The sequence below is a fragment of the Cydia strobilella genome, chromosome 20 (genome assembly GCF_947568885.1).
Source record: "Cydia strobilella chromosome 20, ilCydStro3.1, whole genome shotgun sequence".
NCBI lineage: Eukaryota > Metazoa > Arthropoda > Insecta > Lepidoptera > Tortricidae > Cydia > Cydia strobilella.
Window position 1 is genome coordinate 12058919 of NC_086060.1, and position 14447 is coordinate 12073365.

Below are 14447 nucleotides of genomic sequence, written 5' to 3' on the forward strand. Positions count from 1 at the left end.
GGCGTCTCCGTTTGGTTATATCCTCTAAGTGATTTTGATAAATGGTATACTGAAGTATTTTTTTGCGAGGTATAATTCGATACAATTTAAACGGTTCGCGAGTAACGCAAAGTCATCGTATCCTTTGTACTGAGGTACATTGGCGAAAGATTGATTTAATCCTCTTAGGACATGAATTAGAGAACCTTTTTAAGGAATCTTACAGAAAGTGAAAAATATTTTTCTGAAGCTTTTATTTAACTAGCAATGTTTGGTTGTCGGTGGCTAATATGTTTCTTCGGGTCAAATCTTTCAAGCTAAATAAAATTAGACCCCACTTCCCATTATTCGATTGAGCTGAAACTTCACATACATAGGGTCAATGCGTTAGTTTTCGTCCAGCTCTAGCTTTCGTCCAATTGACGAAATTTGAATATAAACCTACTGCACAAATTTGGACTTATTGCAATCCTTAATGTTTAAACAATATATCTATCTACATAAAAATGATATTTCGCAAATTAAAAATGAAATATATTTGCTAATCCGTCAAGTGGACGAAATCTAGAGCATGGACGGAAACTAGCCCAATTACCCTATGTAAGTTGGGAGTCAACGCAATATTATTGTAGGTACCATCGAGCTGATCTGATAATGGATATTGGAGTTCTCCATAGAAACTCTGTCATAAAACAACGCAAACTCATTGTGTTTGGGTTTGTTAGAATTGTCTCGATAGTTGCCTGTTGAAAGGAAAGTACAGTCAGCGATAAGACAAATTATTAAAAAGAATAAGTATAAGTATCAATTTGTTATGACCTACATATAAATAAGTAACACAAAATAGGTACTACATTTAGCTGTATGGAGAACCGGTCATCTCCTTTCCTATTAATAAGTTTGTAGGTACATGTATTTTTTAACTGAAAAGGGGAAAACTTTTACCACAAAACCCAGCTATTTAAACTCCTAATAAGGCACTTATTCTCAAGTACGTGATTACATTTTTATCCTTTACTTCTACCGCTGGAGGAAGTTTTAATCATTTTTCTAAAGGACCACTTAACCTGAAATTTACCCTAATTACTTATGGTAACTTTATTTTTTTCATATTTTTTATACAGAACACAGCTATAAATTATGTTATACTTATACTAATTTTGAACGTATCGCCTATTAATTGGTGGAAAGTCTGGAAAGCGGCGCGAGGAAAAACGATAACAATGTTGCTTTTTAAAATCCACTCTCAAGTACCTCTTCATCATCAAAAGTAGCATTATTTGATAGCTTAACAAAAATATATATTTGTATATATTACATATACCAATTAGATTGTGACAAATACTTTTCGACGTGACCTGTATTCTAGGGTTGCAAAAAGTATTCTAGGGTGTCAGATTTTTTTGGTGCATTGTTTGATGTTACACACGCTAGTATTTCGGCATTTCAGTTATAGTATTTCATGATTTATTTCAACGTAAACATTAAGATAGTAAAAGGTATATAAAAACTAGAGATGCACCGGATATTCGGTTACTATCCGGCCCTTATTTTGATATCCGGCCGTATACCGGATAGTAACCTACTATAGAAATTTTTAGAAATTTAGACTATAACTTTCAGCCAGAAACTACTACTAATACTTTGACGCTACTATTTATAAATGCTAACTGTAACTGTGCATAAAGGGGCCCACTGACTATCAGTCCGCCAGACGATATCGGCTTGTCAGTTAAAACAAAAATTTGACAGCTCCGAACAACTGACAGGCCGATATCGTCCGGCGGACTGATAGTCAGTGGGCCCCTTAAAGAAACCAACATTAGCTTTTATTACAAGCTTTTTATTAACTTACAATGTAACTATGTATGTAAGTGTCAAATCTTGCAAGTTTAATTTGACCCACTACCCGGTTTCCGATGAAGCTGAGAATTTGCATACGTGGAAGTCGGATGACAATGCAATATTATGGTACCATCGAGCTGATCTGAAGATGGAGACGGAAGGTGGCCATAGGAACTCTGTGATAAAACAACGCAACCTAAATTGTGTTTGGGGTTTCTAGAAATTGTCTCGATGAGTATTAGTTACTTATGGAAAGAAAAACACAGTCAGCAGTAAAAGCTTGTACCAAAAATAATTATTTTGCCAAAAACTTATTTTGTTTTCTTCTCTTAATATAAAGAACTCAAAATATCAAAGGTAGAGAGACAGAATTATCATTATCACCAAGCACTGTCATCAAGTTACTTGTATCTTATCATCAGCTGCCGGTAACAATAAATAATCTTCTGAAGAATTGCGTTCGTCTCCGTCCGAGATGGGCGATTATTCTGAAAGTTAATTAAAATGAAATAAAATCTAATCTATTAGTTAAATATACCTACTTTGACAGATTTACATAAATCTATTCATTTAAGGGTCTCCGGCAAGCTCGGTTCTCGATACAAACTTTTTTTAATGCTCTGAAACTTTGTACTTACAATAGGATAAGGTATATCTATGTTTGTAATTAGTTTATTTAGCTTCAGATACCATAGTTAAAAAAATACAACGAATTTAATTTTTTTATAAAAAACTTGTTTTTGCTCTATTTTGTCTGGAGCTATATAAACTAATTTCAGACCTAGATATACCTCATGTCATTGTATGTGCAAAGTTTTATTACAATTCAATACGTAGTTTTAAAACGAGAGCGAAACTACGTTTGTATGGGAAAGTGCAATTCGGCCTAGCTTGCCGGGCTCTTAACTTTGTTTCATAAGTAGGCTTTTCATATGTCAATAAAACTGTCAGGTCTACATCACATTAAATGAAATGAAATGAATATTCTTTAATTCAGACCATGTCCATATACAATTAAATTACATGTAAAATTAATATTAAATTATATAATAAATTTCATTTGTTAGTAGCAGTATTAAGGTGCCGTAGGTTCAGCCATTTTTTTGTAAAAACGTACATTTACAACATACATACATTACACATTTTAACAACATAAGTACATTTTAGGCCAAATTTTGTCAACCAAAAACTATGAATAGAAATCATGAGGCCTTTCTCTAGTAACTTTTTTTTTTATACTAACATTTGTTTGTCGGAGGCAAACAAGCATACTTCATCGATATAGAAATCTGATTACAGTGATTACCTAAACAACTATCGCTCTATAGAAATAATTACTAACATAGGTCTAATCATGCATAGGTCATAGGACGCATGATTAAAAATTTGTAACAATTTTCGCATATAAGATAAAAATGTGAAAATTTCTTGAATGCGCCATTTTATTTTTGATCGAACTCATTGTTTTTAGGGTTCCGTACCCAATGGGTAAAAACGGGACCCTATTACTAAGACTCCGCTGTCCGTCTGTCACCAGGCTGTATCTCATCAGCCGTGATAGCTAGACAGTAGAAATTTTCACAGATGATGTATTTCTGTTGCCGCTATAACAACAAATACTAAAAAGTACGGAACTCTCGGTGCGCGAGTCCGAATCGCACTTGGCCGGTTTTTTTTGTTAAATATAACAAAATAAAAATTCAAAACAATGATATCCATCACGATCACGGGCACGCACAGTAGCCGCGTAGCCAACATGCCAATCGCTTACGCTCCCTAGCGAACGAAACGCAACTGTCACTGTCGCACCAATATGGAAGAGTGATAGAGAGACACAAAGCGATTCGATGGCGAAGCGCAAGTTATCGTCACACGCTCAATGTGTGAGAGAGAGAAGAACCTGAACTTACGGCGCCTTAGACCTGAATCGTGGCTCCTGGACTCGCTAAATAAAATGGCAGACATTTTTGCACATTAAATTATTGCGTGATGTTGGTTAATGAATTACCTTGTTTCATTAATAGCCTAGTCCATTATTATATTTTCTGCCGTTCCTTTTCATCATTCCTCCTGCTGTGAATTTCTACAGATATTTGCGGGGTCTTTGAGTGACATTTTTGACAGCTGTCATCGCAAATGAGAAATCGGAAACGTTTTCTTGTCGTCTATTTGGAACCAAAAATTGTAACAGTGTCGCCATCTAGACGAGCATAGGGCTAAGGTGTGGCGCCATCTATTCGAGAATTTTTTTTTTCCGACGAGCGTTTTATTCTTAGACTTATCTTATACGGAGTTACATATATCTTTTCTCTTACATACAATACCGATGACAAAACGACTCAGAATACACCCCTGAATCATGATGATCGATTGTCTCTCTACTTCGCGAGTCTTCGTCAAAACGTGACTCTTTAACAAAAAGACGTAACTACTGACTGAAGTTCTATAAATTTGAACCTCATTTTAAGTGCAATAAAGTCGAGATTCTGATTAACCAGTAGGTGTAGTAACATCGTTATAGTTTTTAAGTTGCGATAAGGTATTGAAAGTTAGACAATGATGGGTCCATTGTCGATTCTTGGACGTAACGATAAATAATAACGTTGACTTTGTTTGAATTGCGTCGTTCAAAGGTACAGTCAGCTGTGAAGATCGAGCATAAATTAGAGAATAAAGATTTCTTTATGGGTATTAATTTCTGTCGTAATTTAAAAACATCTTCTGACTACTCGTACTTGTTACACAAAAAAATATTTTGACAACATTCTTGAACTAAACGTTTTAGCGATTCAATTAACGATTAGCGATTAAATTTAATTATTGTAAGTTTAGAATTAATTTTGTTATGTTTATGGTTTTCTTTTACTAAACTAGCTTACAAATTAGCTTTAATAGGCTCTATTTAATAGAATTATACAAAATTAACTTTTTAAAGAAATTGTTATTTTTAAGTTTAGAGAACGAAGAGACCCATTCAATTTTCCTGCACGATTTTTTAGGTTGCGTTATTCAGCTCCTATGGCCATCTCCTGTCTTCAACATCAGATCAGCTCAATGGCAACCACTGCCATTAATAACACGATGGACCTTGTTTCGAGCAGGTGATGGGAGTATGAATCAGAAAACATCTCATTTATTCGTGATAAACTATAACATACAAAATTATAAAAACAACAAAGAAATATAAAAATAAAAAGAAATAAATAGTTTACCACGAAATGGTCCCGTCTCAGCATAATGCTAACCCAAAAGTCAGCGCTGATCTTCCGGCGAGACCATAAGAGGGCTACGAACGAACGCAGCTGTACGACACACCTTATGTGTGATAGAATAAAAACGTTAATTCTCTAAAAACCTATCTATAAATAATTATATACACGTTAGGTTGCGCTGACACAAGCAATATGCGTTTATGTCACAGTAAACCAGTGTTACTGTTAAACACTAAAAGTGGCTCACTGATTTAAACTTTCACGATTTTTACTCATTATTATTTACAATGACGGGACTTAATCGCGTAAAATAAGTATTAAACCCACCTCCGACGTTTCGTTTCGTTTCAGTCTTCTCCGAGACCACGGGGACAACGCCGTCCTCGAAACGTCGGAGGTGGGTTTAATACTTATTTTACGCGATTAAGTCCCGTCATTGTAAATAATAATGACTAAAAGTGGCTAATTGCCATATTACAACCATAATATTGAATTGTCACCCAACTTACATTGTGAAGTTTCAGCTCAGCCAAATAATTTTGCCGAGCATACATAAAAACTTCAAGTTAAAAAAAAACCTTGACAACATAATCACTCTTGCCTTCAAACAAGACACAAAAATGTATCAAATAAGTCGTCCGCAATCATAATTTTCCCAGTAACTATGAGGAAAACATGCACATCTCGCCGAATGGCGGAATTAAATAAACAGAAAGATCGTGCAATCTGCTACGTGGGGTAAATGGACGGTTGTTGACACTGGAGGCCGAATCTAATATTAGAATTTGCCATAGAAAATAAGCAAGATAAGTGCTCACTCCATATATAGGTAAAACCTCATTTATAATAAGTTTTAAGCGAACTTTATGAAAACTTGTTTGTAATACAATTTAAGCTTATTTACTATCAAATTTTAAAACTCGTTTAAAACTTATTAATAATACGTTTTACCTTACTCGTAGGTACCTCTCATACAACTTATTATTTCATTATTATTCACAACGACGGGACTTAATCGCTTAAAATAAGTCGTTGTGAATAATAATGAGTAAAAATCGTAAAAGTTTAAATCAACTTATTATTTATTGAGTATGGAACATGTGAGGAGTTAGCTAAGATTCCTTTATGAATTTGTAAAGGTCTTGATCTTATTTTAATAATACTAGACGATCACGCTAACTATTGGTGCGCGTGCGATACCTAATGACATACAAAAATACAAAATACAATAATTACAAAAATTCTTTATTTAATAAATTAGCAATATATAATGATTTAAAGGGATGGAGCCGCCCAGTAAGCATAAGAATGCCTGTGTCGGGAGACAACGCTCTTCCTTAACTATGTTTTTACATAGAAACAATAACACGACTAATACAATCAATTCTAAATTTAACATGCTAACTATAAACTATAACTATGTAAATAAAGTAACCTAAACTAAACAAACATAAATAACTATTTGTTATTATGAACCAATACCTAATAAGGTAATACATATTTAATTTTATGCTTAACTCGTTGGCATCTTTCCTATAACATCGCTAAGTTTCGAGAATCCAAAGCTTATATCTACACCCTTTTTTTGCACCCTTAAAGGCAGGATAAATTATTTTAGTACTTGAGACTAAAGTTATTTGTGCAACAAGAGAGGAAAGTTGGTTTTTCTTTCGAGTGTTTATTTTGAGTCCCAAGAAAGCGAAAGATTCTATAATTGAATCACGAGCGAAGCGAGTGATTCCAAGGTAGAATCTTGAGCGTAGCGAGGGACTCAAAAACACGAGATGTAAAATAACTTTGCTCTCGTGTTGCACACATAATTTTTCACCTCAGTAGTGAGAACATATTAAAGGTTAAAATGTATTTCGAATTACACAGAATAAACAGAAAAAAAAGTATTATCATATGTACGATACGATAAGATACGATACGATACGATACGAGACGAGACGAGACGAGACCGGACCGGACCGGACCGGACCGGATCGTACCGTACCGTACCGTACCATAAAAAAAATGTAATAAAAGTATGAAGTTCATGGCCTTCACTAAATTAAAAAGCTACATTGTTTCACTCCCTGGAGTGAGGAAAGTCGCACTTTCCTCACTCCAGGGAGTGACGAAAGTAGGCTTGTTCGAGCTGCTGAGGTGAAAAAATAATAAAAACACGGTAATAATGAACCTGGGTCGTTCACTTTTACTGTAATGTGTTTGACCAAAAAAAAACTTACCGGTCAATTCGAACAACGTGATAATTACTAGATACGAGAACAATACGAGATCTAATAGATACGTTATAGTTTAGTTCTCAACTAGTTATCTTTTGCAGTTTGATTCGAGAAACCAATTGTCATTTGACGCTACAATTATTGTGACGTTTTGGGATATAAATTAGATATCCATTGGATGTCTAAGTAGTAAGTGTCTTTTGGAATATGGACTTAAGATAAACACAAATAAAACAAAACACATGATTGTTACTAAAAAGCCAATTTCAGAAACACTAGGGCCACTATCCTTAAATAACAAAATAATAGACAGAGTAAAAAGTTATAAGTATCTGGGTTGTTGGTTAAATGAAGACTGGGGATCAGAGAAGGAAATACGGACGAGAATTGAAATAGCCAGAAACACCTTTCAGAACATGAGGAAACTTTTAACTAACAGGAAAATAAACTTAAAACTGAGGTGGCGAATGGTTAAATGTTACATCATCCCAATTCTTATGTATGGTTCCGAAAGCTGGACCCTGAAAAAGAAGTTGGTCAACAAACTAAGGGCTTTTGAAATGTGGATTTATCGAAGGATGCTCAAAATTAAATGGACAGATAGAATAACAAATGTTAGAGTTTTGGAAATCATGAAAAAAGGTTTAAGAAAAGGAAAACAGCATATTTTGGACATATATATATAGAAACAATAAATACAATTTACTGAAATTAATAATTGAAGGAAAAATTGAAGGGAAGCGTGGTAGCGGTAAAAGGCGCACATCATGGACTGGAAATATAAGAGACTGGTTAAAAGTGAAGAGCATAGATAGACTAATTCGCATGACTGAACATAGAGAGACATATAGACATATGGTCGCCGACCTCCTGGACGGAGATGGCACGTAAAGAAGAAGAAGTAATATCTTAAGCAAATCTTAAAGAGATCGTTCAAGAGGACATTCGGAATCGCAGAAATGTCAAATTTGACATGACTTTCTTAAATATCTCGTTACCGTTTCTGTTTCATATCTAGTGGATATCTAGTTGCCCGCTATTCTAAAACTAAATATCCGGCCGGCAAGAGGCGGACTTACCCTACATCATCTCGCATAAATAAGATTGTCGACGATCTCGCCGGATAATTATAACAACTTCAACGCTAAAGCAGCCTTCGCGACATTGCCATAAGGAAAATTGTCACAGTTTTTATTTTCTTGGTTGTAAATATTTTTCACCATACCAGCTCGCTCTTTATTCTCCAAAAACTGAAGAGAAATTTTAGAAATTTGAAATAGGATGGTTGAAAAATGTTGTAAAATAATTAATTATAATTTTACACAAAACTTTATTTAATATTATTATTTATTTTGCATTACATCAAAGCTTTTAACGAGTACTGAATAAGATGATTCACTTTCCCTGTAAAACAAACACGAAACGATAAGTTCTTTAAAATTTATTTAACATTATGTTCTTCATTCTTTTTAATTTAATATATACGTTTTTGTTAAATAGCAATAACAATATTTATATTATTTAATTCAAGAAGCAAGAAATATATGAACTCATATTTAATATTACTTACTTTACTTCCTTTCCTGACTGCGACCTTCACTCTACCTACAATAAACAGTTAAAACGTACCGTAAAAAGGCGCTACTTTGCTCCAATATTTGCTCCACTAAGGAAATTTTAAATATTTTTTAAATTAAATATTTGGATAAGCAAAATATACCGATTATTTGGGGTATTTTTGCTCCTACCTATAGTTTACTTAGGGGCGCAAGTGTGATTCAAATTAATAGGCTAGGCTCCGCGAAAAAAGAAAGATTATGTTATGACTAACGTAGCAATTCAAATTCAATATATATATTCAACTTCGCTGAGTGTATTAATATAACTAATAACATAGAAATATTTTATTTGAATATATTAGACGTTAAATCACTATACTGAATTGGAGCATGCTAATATTGCATATATCTAGAGTTAAAGCGTTTGATGTCTCCCATTATATAATATTATGTACATAATTACCTATACTTACTTACTTACTTAATGGCGCAGCGACCCAAAATGAGTCTTGGCCTCCGACACTACCTATACCTATCATTTAAAGGATTTTGAAACTTACCTCGTTTGTCAACTGTAAATAACAATAAAATAAAATATCATGGTGACTGAAAATTGCTTGTGAGCAAACATAAAACATAGGTTGAAACAACTTGATAAAGTTGTATTTTTGTACTCTATAACCGATTTAAATTACCCCTATTTTTTTTAACTTACCGTCAATATCTTTTATTTTCACTTTGTAAGTGCGTTCCAAAACTGAAAAATAATAATCTTTAGCAAAAACAGAACTGACATCGAAACACATTTTACCGCAATCACAGAAGAATGCGCTAAAATAGGTACCGTCAACCGGGGTGAATAGGGATGGCTGGGGTGAATATACACGGTGTGGCCTGTAATAGGAGCAAAAAATTAAACTATAGGCTGTACTCCTCATACCGACCAACATTTGTTCAGCGACTTTAAAAAAAATGAAGACTTTAAACTTCGTATTTTTCATACAAAATAAATGTTATCTTCAATGTACGCCATTATCATTGTGATTGACGTTGCCTGTCACACCTTAAACATAACAAAATTCGCAATACATTGCGTCTTGGAAAAAACTTTAAAGTGTATTAAAAATCAAAACACAAGTTACTTTTAAAAGTCGCTGAAGAAATGTTGGTAGGTATGAGGAGTACAGCCTACAGTTTAATTTTTTGCTCCCATTACAGGCCACACCGTGTATAGGGTACTATGATTGTGCCGATAAAAGATATGCCTAAGATCCTTCCTGGATCCTCATCAGATCCTTACTTTACGACATTGGAAGCGAATGTGGTGAATATCCCCTATTATCTAAGGTACTATAATAATATATTAGGGTATATTATGTATAATATATACCCTTTAAATAACATTCAAGTTGTCTTCAAAAATCGGGTAAAATACAGTTTTTCATACAGCTGTAATAATAAAAATCCAAAGAACTGAGAACAGTAAAACTACCCGATACTACAACTACGGTCTACAATTTTAATAACAAAAATTCCGTGAGACACAGATATTGAATATATTAATAAGCTCCTGATGACACTTTTCGGTACGGAGTGAAACATGTCGAGCGTTTTTCGACAATACGTGAGTGACCCGTTATTAATATATTTGATAGGGTCTACACAAGTCCAACATTTTATTAAGTATCAATGGCAACGTTATTTTTTTGTACTTTTCTTCCATGTATTTAAAATATTTTGCATTAGGTTTTATTAATATAAATAACTAGCTTTTTCCCGCGACTTCGTCTGCGTGGAATTAGTAAATTGGGTACCTTAATTCTTAAGCAAATCTGCTTTTTAATCCACCCTTTTTCACCCCCAAATTGGTCCACACTATACATTTCCACCCCATTTTTACACCCTTAAGGGATGATTTCGGGGATAAAAGTTATTTTATATCCTTTCCCACAGCTCAAACTATCCCCATACCAAGTTTCATCTAAATCGGTTCAGCGGTTATTGATTTCCCATACAAATTTCCACCCCCCTTTTCACCCCCTTGAGGGGTGAGTTCTGGGATAAAAAGTATCCTGTGTCCTTCCCCGGGACTCAAACTATCTGTATACCAAATTTCAACTAAATCGGTTCAGCGGTTTAAGCGTGAAGAGGTAACACACAGACAGACAGACGGACAGACTTTCGCGTTTATAATATTAGTATGGATAGTCACACCTTAACCTTATTCGAGTTAGCTTTGGACCATAGGTGGAAGGTTTTGAATGAAAGTGGGTGTTGAGTTGCATACTACAATATTTAAAGGAGATGTGAACAAATTGAAAGTGGAAAAATTCACTGTCTTGGGTGGGACTTGAACCCACAACCACCGGATCGCAAGCCCGGTGCTCTTCCATCTGAGCTACCAAAACCTTACCCAATACAGCGAATATTTGTGACGTTTTCAACCACATACAACAACAATAAGTACCCTTTTGGTTGAAAATGGCACATTTCTACCATATATGAGCCTTAGGGAGGCCCCAGCGTCATCTACCGTAAGAGTGTTATACTTTTTAAACGGCTGCCTGAGTTCCAAGTCATATTGTTTCTGTGCTCAATAGCATCGTTGGCAGACATTTCTGTTTGATAAAAAAACCGGCCAAGTGCGAGTCGGACTCGCGCACCGAGGATTCCTTTTTAGTATTTGTTGTTATAGCGGCAACAGAAATACATCATCTGTGAAAATTTCAACTGCCTAGCTATCACGGTTCATGAGATATATCCTGGTGACAGACAGACAGACGGACAGACGGACAGCGGAGTCTTAGTAATAAGGAACCGTTTTTACCCTTTGGGTACGGAACCCTAAAAATTAATTGAGTCTCCATTTTGAATTGGGCTTGTCCTTTGACAGGAGGCCTGCGTCCAGCTATGGGACAAAGTTGGTGAAGATATCTTACCTTTGATCACAGGTTTGATATGGTTGAGCATTGCATTCCGTGGGTACTTTGATGACAGGATTCTTATGTATTTTTTTAAGTCTTTCGTCCATTCGGGCACTGAAAAATACAATAGTCTCGTATGACACGGACATATTAAATACTAGCTTCTGTCCGCAACTTTGTCTGCGACATGACAGGATTCTTATGTATTTTTTCAAGTCTTTCGTCCATTCGGGCACTGAAAAATACAATAGTCTCGTATGACACGGACATATTAAATACTAGCTTCTGTCCGCAACTTTGTCTGCGACATGACAGGATTCTTATGTATTTTTTCAAGTCTTTCGTCCATTCGGGCACTGAAAAATACAATAGTCTCGTATGACACGGACATATTAAATACTAGCTTCTGTCCGCAACTTTGTCTGCGACATGACAGGATTCTTATGTATTTTTTCAAGTCTTTCGTCCATTCGGGCACTGAAAAATACAATAGTCTCGTATGACACGGACATATTAAATACTAGCTTCTGTCCGCAACTTTGTCTGCGTAGAATAATAATGATGATGATTACTTCGTCTCCGTAAAATAATGATGATGATGATTACTTCTTCTGCGTAGAATAATGATGATGATGATTACTTCTTCTGCGTAGAATAATGATGATGATGATACAAATAGGTAAGATTGTGTCAGATATTTTGCGGCCTTCGTTGTGTCACATATTATTGCAGGTGACTGTACTTTCTTTATTTGCTTGGTTCTGGGTTTCTTCTTGACTAAGAATATTTAAAAATAAGCTTACTCTTTTTTGATTTAACGCTCTGCTGCCTCTGGAACTTTTCTGGATTATCTGTAAGTTTTAGGTTAAAATTTAAATACATAATTATTTTTACTTTATTTTTAGTAAAACTGAATTGAGTTCCCAATCACATTGAGGAATGCCGGTACTTTGTGTAATACGTAATTTGTTAACACATATTGCACAGAAAGATTCTGATGCGTTTTTAGTTATTAATAACATACACTCACTTTTTGTTAAAAAATCTGTTTTAAAAGTTTTCATAATAGATGCACATGCGTTGATGTGCTATTAGAGCCCGTTCCCACTATGTCGGATGTCGGGACGACTTTTAATCGGGTGTCGGCGCCTCTGTTCACACTAGTCGGCTGTCGGGACGATTTTTAATCGGGTGTCGGTGCCTCTGTTCACACTAGTCGGCTGTCGGCCACGACCGCAGCTGGTGCCATTTGAGGTTCTCATTTGACGCGCGGGAGGCACAGGGGGTGCGGCGCGGGCGGGGTCGGTCCGACATCCGACATCATGTGAACAGCGCCTCCGACACGATTTTTTTCCGGACGGAGGGCTGACAAAACACACGATATTTTATGTCGGATCCGACACAAAATCGTTGTCGTTCGTGTGTGAATAGCTTCATATAAAATTTTCTGTCGCTACGACACCCGATTAAAAATCGGACAGACATCCGACATAGTGGGAACGAGCTCTTACTGTTATAATTAGTATTGTGTGTGTGTCATTATTAATGTGATAACTTCAGTTGTTCTTTTTTATCGGTTTAGGCACTCACCATCCGAATTATCATCTGAAAATAAACAGATTATAACAAAAAAAAAGGATTTGCAAAAGTTAGCGTCTATAAAATAACAAGTAAATTATTAAAATAAATTATATTTTCTCTAATATCTTTTTTATTAAGTCTCTTGATTCGTGACTATGGCAACGAGTTTAAATTACAAACAAGTAGAAAATACCTAAAATGACCATTAATGTTAGTCACTTACTGTATTTTTTTTACTTTGTAAGTATTATTATATGAGGGAACCGCTTAAAATAAATGTTTAAGAATTATAAGTGATATTTAGGTGATTAAATTTCTCGATTACCTTCTCGTACTAAAGAAATGGTTTGTTCTCGACTAGAATCATCATCTGTAAAAGTAGAACACAAAATAAATATATTATATTTATGTAAGTATATCATATAAACTAAAGTATATGTTTAAGTTTATGAATTCATAGTATATTAATTAGTATTTACTTTGTAAATACTTATTTTGTCAATAGTAGGTAGCGATTATCGTTTTAATTTTTCGAGTATTAATCCTGCACCTAACAACCATCTCTTTTTAGCCCAGTGGTTGACTGGTAGAGAATGCCTTATGGCATTAAGTCCGCCATTTGTACTTATAATTTTATGTGCAATAAAGTTTAAATTAATTCATTAAATAAATATATATGTAGGTAACTAATATTAATAATAAATAGTGTAATCCGGCAGCTTGGGCACTGCCCCGCATAATGTTTTGTATTTTTTAATGTGTTTTTATATTTTACTTTTATATCTTTTTTAAATTTTATTTTATTAGTTATATAAATGTATTTTCTGATGTTGACATGTAATATTTTAAGAATATTATTAATAAATTAGTAAGAGTATGAGTATCTATTCTAAAATGCTTAACAGAGGAATAAGTAAATACAGGAATAGTGTAATTATTCTTGGTCCAGAAAGATGAGCAAAATTAGCTACCGACTGGGCCGAGACAGGGCAGACCAAATAAGAGACAGCGGGACGACTATTTGTGTAGACTGGTGGAAGATAGGGGAGACCTTTGCCCAGTTGTCCAGCCGTGGGACCCAATACAAAAAACATTTACAAAAAACATTAGAAATGAGAG

General features: G+C 34.6%; 1 long non-coding RNA gene and 1 other non-coding gene across 2 annotated transcripts; both read right to left on the reverse strand.

Annotated features, from left to right (window-relative positions):
* Positions 1–9380: 9380 nt before the first annotated feature.
* Positions 9381–12599, reverse strand: LOC134750694 (uncharacterized). The gene is made up of 4 exons (XR_010128576.1): positions 12551–12599; positions 11763–11861; positions 9539–9580; positions 9381–9395 (listed from the first exon to the last, which is right to left on the reverse strand). It is a non-coding gene; the product is annotated as an uncharacterized LOC134750694 (long non-coding RNA).
* On the reverse strand, positions 11159–11231 carry Trnaa-ugc (transfer RNA alanine (anticodon UGC)). The gene has a single exon. It is a non-coding gene; the product is annotated as a tRNA-Ala (tRNA).
* Positions 12600–14447: the final 1848 nt, after the last annotated feature.